This window comes from Coccinella septempunctata, chromosome 7, assembly GCF_907165205.1.
Source record: "Coccinella septempunctata chromosome 7, icCocSept1.1, whole genome shotgun sequence".
Taxonomy (NCBI): Eukaryota; Metazoa; Arthropoda; class Insecta; order Coleoptera; family Coccinellidae; genus Coccinella; species Coccinella septempunctata.
In genome coordinates, this window is record NC_058195.1 from 12463274 (window position 1) to 12470298 (window position 7025).

Genomic DNA, 7025 nt, shown 5'->3' on the forward strand with positions numbered 1-7025 from the left:
TGTATTATGAAAAGTGCAATAATCTGAGAGAGAGAAATCGATTAATTAATTATAAAATTACCTATTCTTAAAATACCATAAATCCACTAGTCATATAATCTTAAAATATTTTACTACAGAAAATAAAAAATAACAAAATATTGTTTTCAAATTTGTTCTTACATTTCATTTCTATAAGAAAATGTTTGTTGTTCTTTGTTGGTTCGTTGTATTGTATCATTTACGGCAATAGCTAATTATCTGTATGATGTGTCTATCGTTAGTGATGAATCTTGTATTAGTTGAAAAAAAAATGAAAAAACTCTAGTTTTAAAGTGTTGAAGTTTCACATTGATATTACTAAATAAATAATTCGCAATATTATAATTTATTTATCTTCGATATCTCCAACATTGTAAATTTCGGTAAGTAAGGTAAAACCTCCCAACTTTCCCAACCATTTTCCTCAAACATTGTATCGCCCCATATATTCGCAGGCAGAATTCAGTTATTAACACTGAATTTCACTCCATTCCCGATTCATTTCCATACAGTGCAGTGGAGTTATTTTGGAAGTGGGGGCATAATTTTATATTTGAAATTTTCTAAGGTTTCTGTTGATATAATAAAGGTAGGTATATCTTTATAATTGTAATATAAGCCATATGTTTGAAAAAAAACCGTACGGTCTTGACGTTTTTTCAACTAACTCCATTGTGGATCTGTAATGCCCTGGGAAGTGAACCCTCCATTTTACAGACCGAGACACTGGATATTTACGCATGCGCTCAGGAGTGTCTTAAAATGAACCTAAAAGGGGCGCATATTTATATCACCACGGACAGCCAGGCCACGCTGAGGTCCCTGGAATCACACTACTAGGGATTTCTGCTGGCATGGGAATGTCTTAATACCATAAAGTAACTGGCCAGAGGCAATAAAGTGACTCTACTATAGGTACCAGAGAATGTGGTGTTGAAGGAAATGAAAAAGCCGATGAACTTGCAAAAAGTGCATTAAGGTTAACACCTACTGGACCTGAGCCTTCCTGTGGGCCAATATAAGACAGCTGTCCAACAATGAGAGTTGAACAACAGAATAACTCTCTAAAGAAACACTCCTGGACTAACTCAGTCAAAGAAATTCGTGATGATTTCACCGACCTACACCAGAAAACTGCTGAAGCTGTCAAGGGCTGAGCTTTGGGTGATGGTGGGACTGCTGACAGGGCACTCTCGGTACCAATATCATTTGTACCGCATGGGAAAGTCAACAGATGAGATTTGTAGGCTATGTGGAGCAGAAGCAGAAATAGCTGAACACATGGTATGCAAGTGTCCAAAGCTGGCTGGCCTAAAAACCATTCATATGGGGAAACCGGTCCTGGATACTCACGAGGTAACGACCAAGGACCCTAAGGTTGTTTCACCATTGACGACTTCCTTGGGTTCCTATTAAACGAAAGATCTACATGGTCGCAGTTCCCGAAAGGCTGATAGAGCCACAACGACCCCGGTTCAAATAATAATAATAACTAACCCCATTATTTTGGAAATTTTTCGAAGGTCAGCTTTCGAGTCGTTTATCTCTCAATAAAAGCAACCGTATATGTAAATATGATACATATTCTGAAAGAGCAACTCTTATAGTAATAAATCTGAGAATTTCATCTTTCATCCATCTAGGTGCCACTGTTCGGTCTTGACGAATTTTTAACTGAAGCCATCGTTTTCAGGATTTTGCGAAGGTCAGCATTCGGGTCGTTTATATCTCAATAAAAGTAACCTTAGATGGAAATGTGATACTCTAGTAGAGAAGCAAACCTTTCTAAAAGATCTCATGACAAGCTAACTGACAAAAAAAATTTCCAATTCAAAACTAACGAATTCAATAAAAGTTCGCCTAATGATTCGAAATGAAAACATATTTTGAGCCACGTAGAATCCATTAGTGTCTACGTGAAAAAGGTCCTTTAGAAGGTTCAAGTTTCAGATCTGTAACTTCAAAGAAAAAAAAGTTATGTTACTTTTTGATATCGTCAAAATCTCTTTTTTTCCTGATAACTCAAAAACGAAGAATTGTAGGCCACCGTTTTCACTATTCTTTGATTCTCTGAACAAGAGCTCGAAGAAGTGTTATCTGTTTTCTTCTAGCTCTTATAGTTCTCGAGATCCTCTCAGTAGACAACGAATCTTGCCCACCCTGTACATGGATACTTACATCGGAAAAACTATAGAAAGTGGCTAATAATTAGGGGGGATATTGTACAGTATCTATTCCAAAGTTCCCCGATTCTACCGATTTCCGTTAGCAATATCAGCAGACTACGACGCCCGGGGATATTTTCATTTCACCCCTTGAGCGGGGGGGGGGGTGAGATTCCGCCCTGGAATTTCAAATTGCGTCATATTGCTTTTCGTAATGAATTGACGTTATTGAGCCAATATACACTCGAAAAAATATTAAATTTCTTGTAGATCGAAGAGGATTTATGGAACGATAAGTTTCGTTGCTAGAGGTTATACACTAAGAAAACTTACATGGTCTTACTTAATGTTTCATTTACATCCGGATTTAACGGAAATATTCTCAGAATATGATTTTAGAGCTCATAAAGATGAAATAACCCCATAGTCCTGAAATATATCAGTAGGGAGTTTCATCAAAACACCCAAATATTATCTAGTATTCGATTATTTTGTCCCAATTTGATTGAAACAATTGAACTTCAGTATATGAGTGATTTGAATGAAATTCATAAAAATGTATGTGTGCATATTGTTGATATTTCATTATTTTCATTGAACTTTCTGAGTTTCTGTTGAAAATAAGGAATATAAGTTGATTAGAAAAGTTTTCCAGTTCGGCCATGATTTATCACTTTGATGTATTTTCATTATGTGTCTTATTCCATACCTTCTGATTAATTCAATGTCCGAAGTTCGGGATTTTATGATATTTTTTATGGATCCACTATGACGATTACAATCCACACCGTATTGTGGAAAATGAATCGTCAAGAAAATTCGAAATTCAATGTTTTCTGGTGGGTGAAAAACGATCATTAGATATTAAGAGATTAATTAATTAAGTCTTGTGGATAAATATCATGAAAATCCTCGACTTCCGAAATTAAATTAATCAGAAAGCATAGAACGAGGTAAAAAACGAAAATCAACGGAGCAAATGATCCCAAACTTTTTCAATTAACTTGAATAACTCATAAACTATTCGATTTGGGTTTAAAGGATGGTTCAGACAGTTATCATGTTTTCCGCGTAGAATCAGCATGAGGTATGAAAATGTGGGTTCCTATTTGGATCAATTGACTTGTTGTAACTTTGATTTGTCGATTTTGATTACTATCATGAACGCACGAAAAGCCATTCAAATGGTAGAGGTAATAGGTTTTCCATTTATAACATGAAATTTTTCCAGTGAAAATTTAATTTTCACCGTATTTATAAGAAGAAATGTGAGATACCCCTTGTTAGAGAGGTATAGAATTTTATATTCTATCACAAAAATTATTATACTTCGTCAAGTCAAAGACAATTCAAACAATGATTTTCGGAATATAGTTCTTCATTGTTTTAATAAATCTGCCCCGAACACAAAATTGTTCAGTTTCTTCTTTTTATGGCCATCACATACCATGAAAATACCAGAAATACCCAACTTTTTTTCTAATGACCATTTTGGAAAATAAAAGTATTCTTCAAATTTTTTTTATTATTAGTAATAGTAATAGTATTTATTGATTCCAGATGATAACAGAGTTTGTAAAAATGGAACATGTCAAAGCCAAATATACAATATTATTTTTTTTTTACAAAATTCTTTGAACTCACAAATATCATATGGTTCACAATTCAAGATTAAAGCGTACAAAGATTTTCTGAATTTGGAAGGGCATGAAAGTTTTCTAATCTGAGAGGGCAATATATTGAATAAAGATATTGATATACATTCAACACTTTTACCTCTTAATGAGGTCTTGTGGGATGGAACTGAATATGGAAACATTTTTCTGGTAGCATTCTGGTTTCTATGTAACTCAAAATAGCGGCTATGATTGCGGAAGAAAATCAGTAATCTATATATGTAAAGTCCATATATGGTAAGAATATTATTACTTTTGAATATACCCCTACAAGATTCTCTAAAGCCCAGATTGAGCATAGTTCTTAAAGCTCTCTTTTGAACTATGAATAAATTACCAACATGGGAAGAGTTACCCCAAAAAATTATCCCATAGGACATAATTGACTGGAAATAAGAGTAATATATAATCTTCATTAGGTCAAAATCAATCTGATCCCTCAACATAAAGAGCATATAACAAATGGAGTTGAGCCTACATCTAAGTTGTTCAGTATGAGGTCCCCACTTCAAGTGTCTATCTAAAACAAGTCCCAAAAATACAATACTATGTTTGACCACAACATTGCTATTAGCAATATTCACTGATGAAGGATGGTTCATGGTTCAGCTTGGATTTTTCAGTGTAGAAGAAAATACACTGTGTCTTGTCAATATTTAAGATAAGATTGTGATCTTGAAACCAATCACCCACAGACTTCAAAACATTGTTCGAGTCCACAACAGCTGACACTATATCCGAAGATTTTAGCAAATAGTTGGTGTCATCAGCAAACATCCTCATAGAATACTTAGCTGAGACTTTTGCCTTAGGTAACTTGTTGATGTAGATGATAAAAAAAATAGGTCCCGGAATACTTCCCTGAGGAACGCCCATCTTATTCTCTCTTATGTCTGACTTGACTAATTCACCATCAACCTCCATAACAACTATCTGTTTGCGAGATGTAAGGTAGCTATCTATTAACTTTAATTGATTGTCTCTTATTCCACAGTCATCAAGGATCTCCAGCAGTCTTCCATGCTCCACACAATCGAAGGCCTTTGTTAAATCTAAGAATAGTCCCATAGGCACCATATTATTTTATCTATTCTCCGTAGATACCGAAGTACCCCTCAGAAGCTGCGTGAGCTTGTTATTCTGAAGAGAATTTTGTTTTTCGAGAAGTTGAATGAACAAAACGGCTAGGTTTATATTTTATCTAAGTTGAATAGATAAAAATAGGTTTGTTTGAATTTACTGTGGAAATATGTACTTAAAATCAAGCCAAAGACTCACCCTGTATATATTTCGAAGCAATTTACTTTTTCGGTCATGGGTGGGTTTATGTGATTGAGACAATGTTGAGTTTATTCATTTATTCCCAGCAATAATTCGTCAAAAACATTATTCAAGAAAATATTCCTCCAAATGAATTTGTTACAAAAATTCGTACACAAATGGCCATCCTTTCGATTACAAGAATATCAAAATGTATTTTTCGGGACGATTCGCGTATTTATTCATCGAATAATCATTCATTTCATTGAAAAAATGATGGAAATTCATTCGACAACATCATCAACTGTCTGATTTTGTTTTTCACTAACATCCTTCGTTTCTTCTTCGATCTTCAGCTCTTCTTCCGTTATCTGGTTTTCTTCGTCGAATTTCCGCTGTTCCGCCTCCCATAGGTAGACATCTTTTTTGAGGATGTAGCACAAAAACGTACTTGCCAGAATACCAACAAGGAGAAAGATGAGGAGAATACTGAACCCTATCACAAACGTAACGGTGTGGTTTGAGTTGGGGTCGTGCTTATTTGGAGGCGGTAGAGGTTCTAATGTTGCGTTCGTTGAATCCATGGTTCATTCCCATCAGCACTGAAAAAAAAATAGTTAGTTAAATTTCAAGAAGTTTCCTACGGAGCGAATTGGCTTAAACATCGTGAAAATTCAGAACTAGCTCATTTCTGGCCAGTTCTGCACAGTTTAGTATACAGGGTGTCCAACGGTAGATAGCCTATTAGAGGGTTTTGGGAGAACACATAGTCCATTTTGTACCAATCTCGATTTATTCATCATTTTTTGAAAAAAGATTACTGACGAATAAGGCTTTTGTAAAGAACTGTTTATCTCTCAAGAATGTAAGTTGTCTCTATGTTCCTCCCTCATTCGCATATACAGGTTGAGTCAATAGTGCTCGATCGGTAGATAACTCTCAGAAATTTCTGAAAAATGTCAATAACTCAATTTTTTTAAATGGTCCTGAACTTTTTTCTCTGTTGGATAAACAGCATTTGGGTCTAATATGCGTATCCATAGGTAATCCAACAGACAAAAAAAATTCGGCCTATTGGACCGTTTGCACCAATTCCCCTTAAAATGAGTACTTAACTAAGCGTAGTTTAAAGTTAATGGACGCTTAATTTTATTGCCAGTTGCTCGACTGCGGCTTAACAGAATCTTATGTAAGGGGCCCTTAAGTTTTGATATCTAGTGATATTTCAGTTTTTTATTTTGGTGCAACTTCATTCTAGTCCAATAAAGCCTTTTCATTGGTTAGCCGGTTGCCGATGATCGTTGTCATTTCATTCACCTAACTTTATTGTCCTGTCGGTCAGTGTCAAGTGAACTATTATATTATCATCAAAGAGTGACAACTTTTTGTTGCTGAATTAGCATTATTAATGATAATGAAATGGATTGTCAAATAAAAGGTACTTGACGTTATTAGAAAACCACAGCAGTTCTGCAGCCAGTTTATTTTATATTTAATTATTTTAGGTTAGTATCCCGCCCTTAAATACCTAAGTGGTCATTACAGGAGCGCTTAAATTTAAGCCTAGCTTTAGCCATTTAAATGTCACTTAACAGTTAATGCAACGTAATTTAAGTTAAGGGTTCATTTTAAAGGACACTTAACACTAAGTGCGTTTGGTATTATTGACATTTTTAAAGATCATTTTCGAAATATGGCAGTGTTTTTCGGACCATCTGTAGAATGATCGAAAAAACTGAAGAAGTTTTGAAAATTGTGTGGGATTAAAAAATTTAAATATTCATCCCGAATGGTTTTCTTTGACTCGTGAAAATATTTGAACAGTAGATTCTTGAGATAAAAACGCATTTTTTCCTATAAATACCATTTTTTGCGATTAGACTCTGATAAAAAAATATAGCCA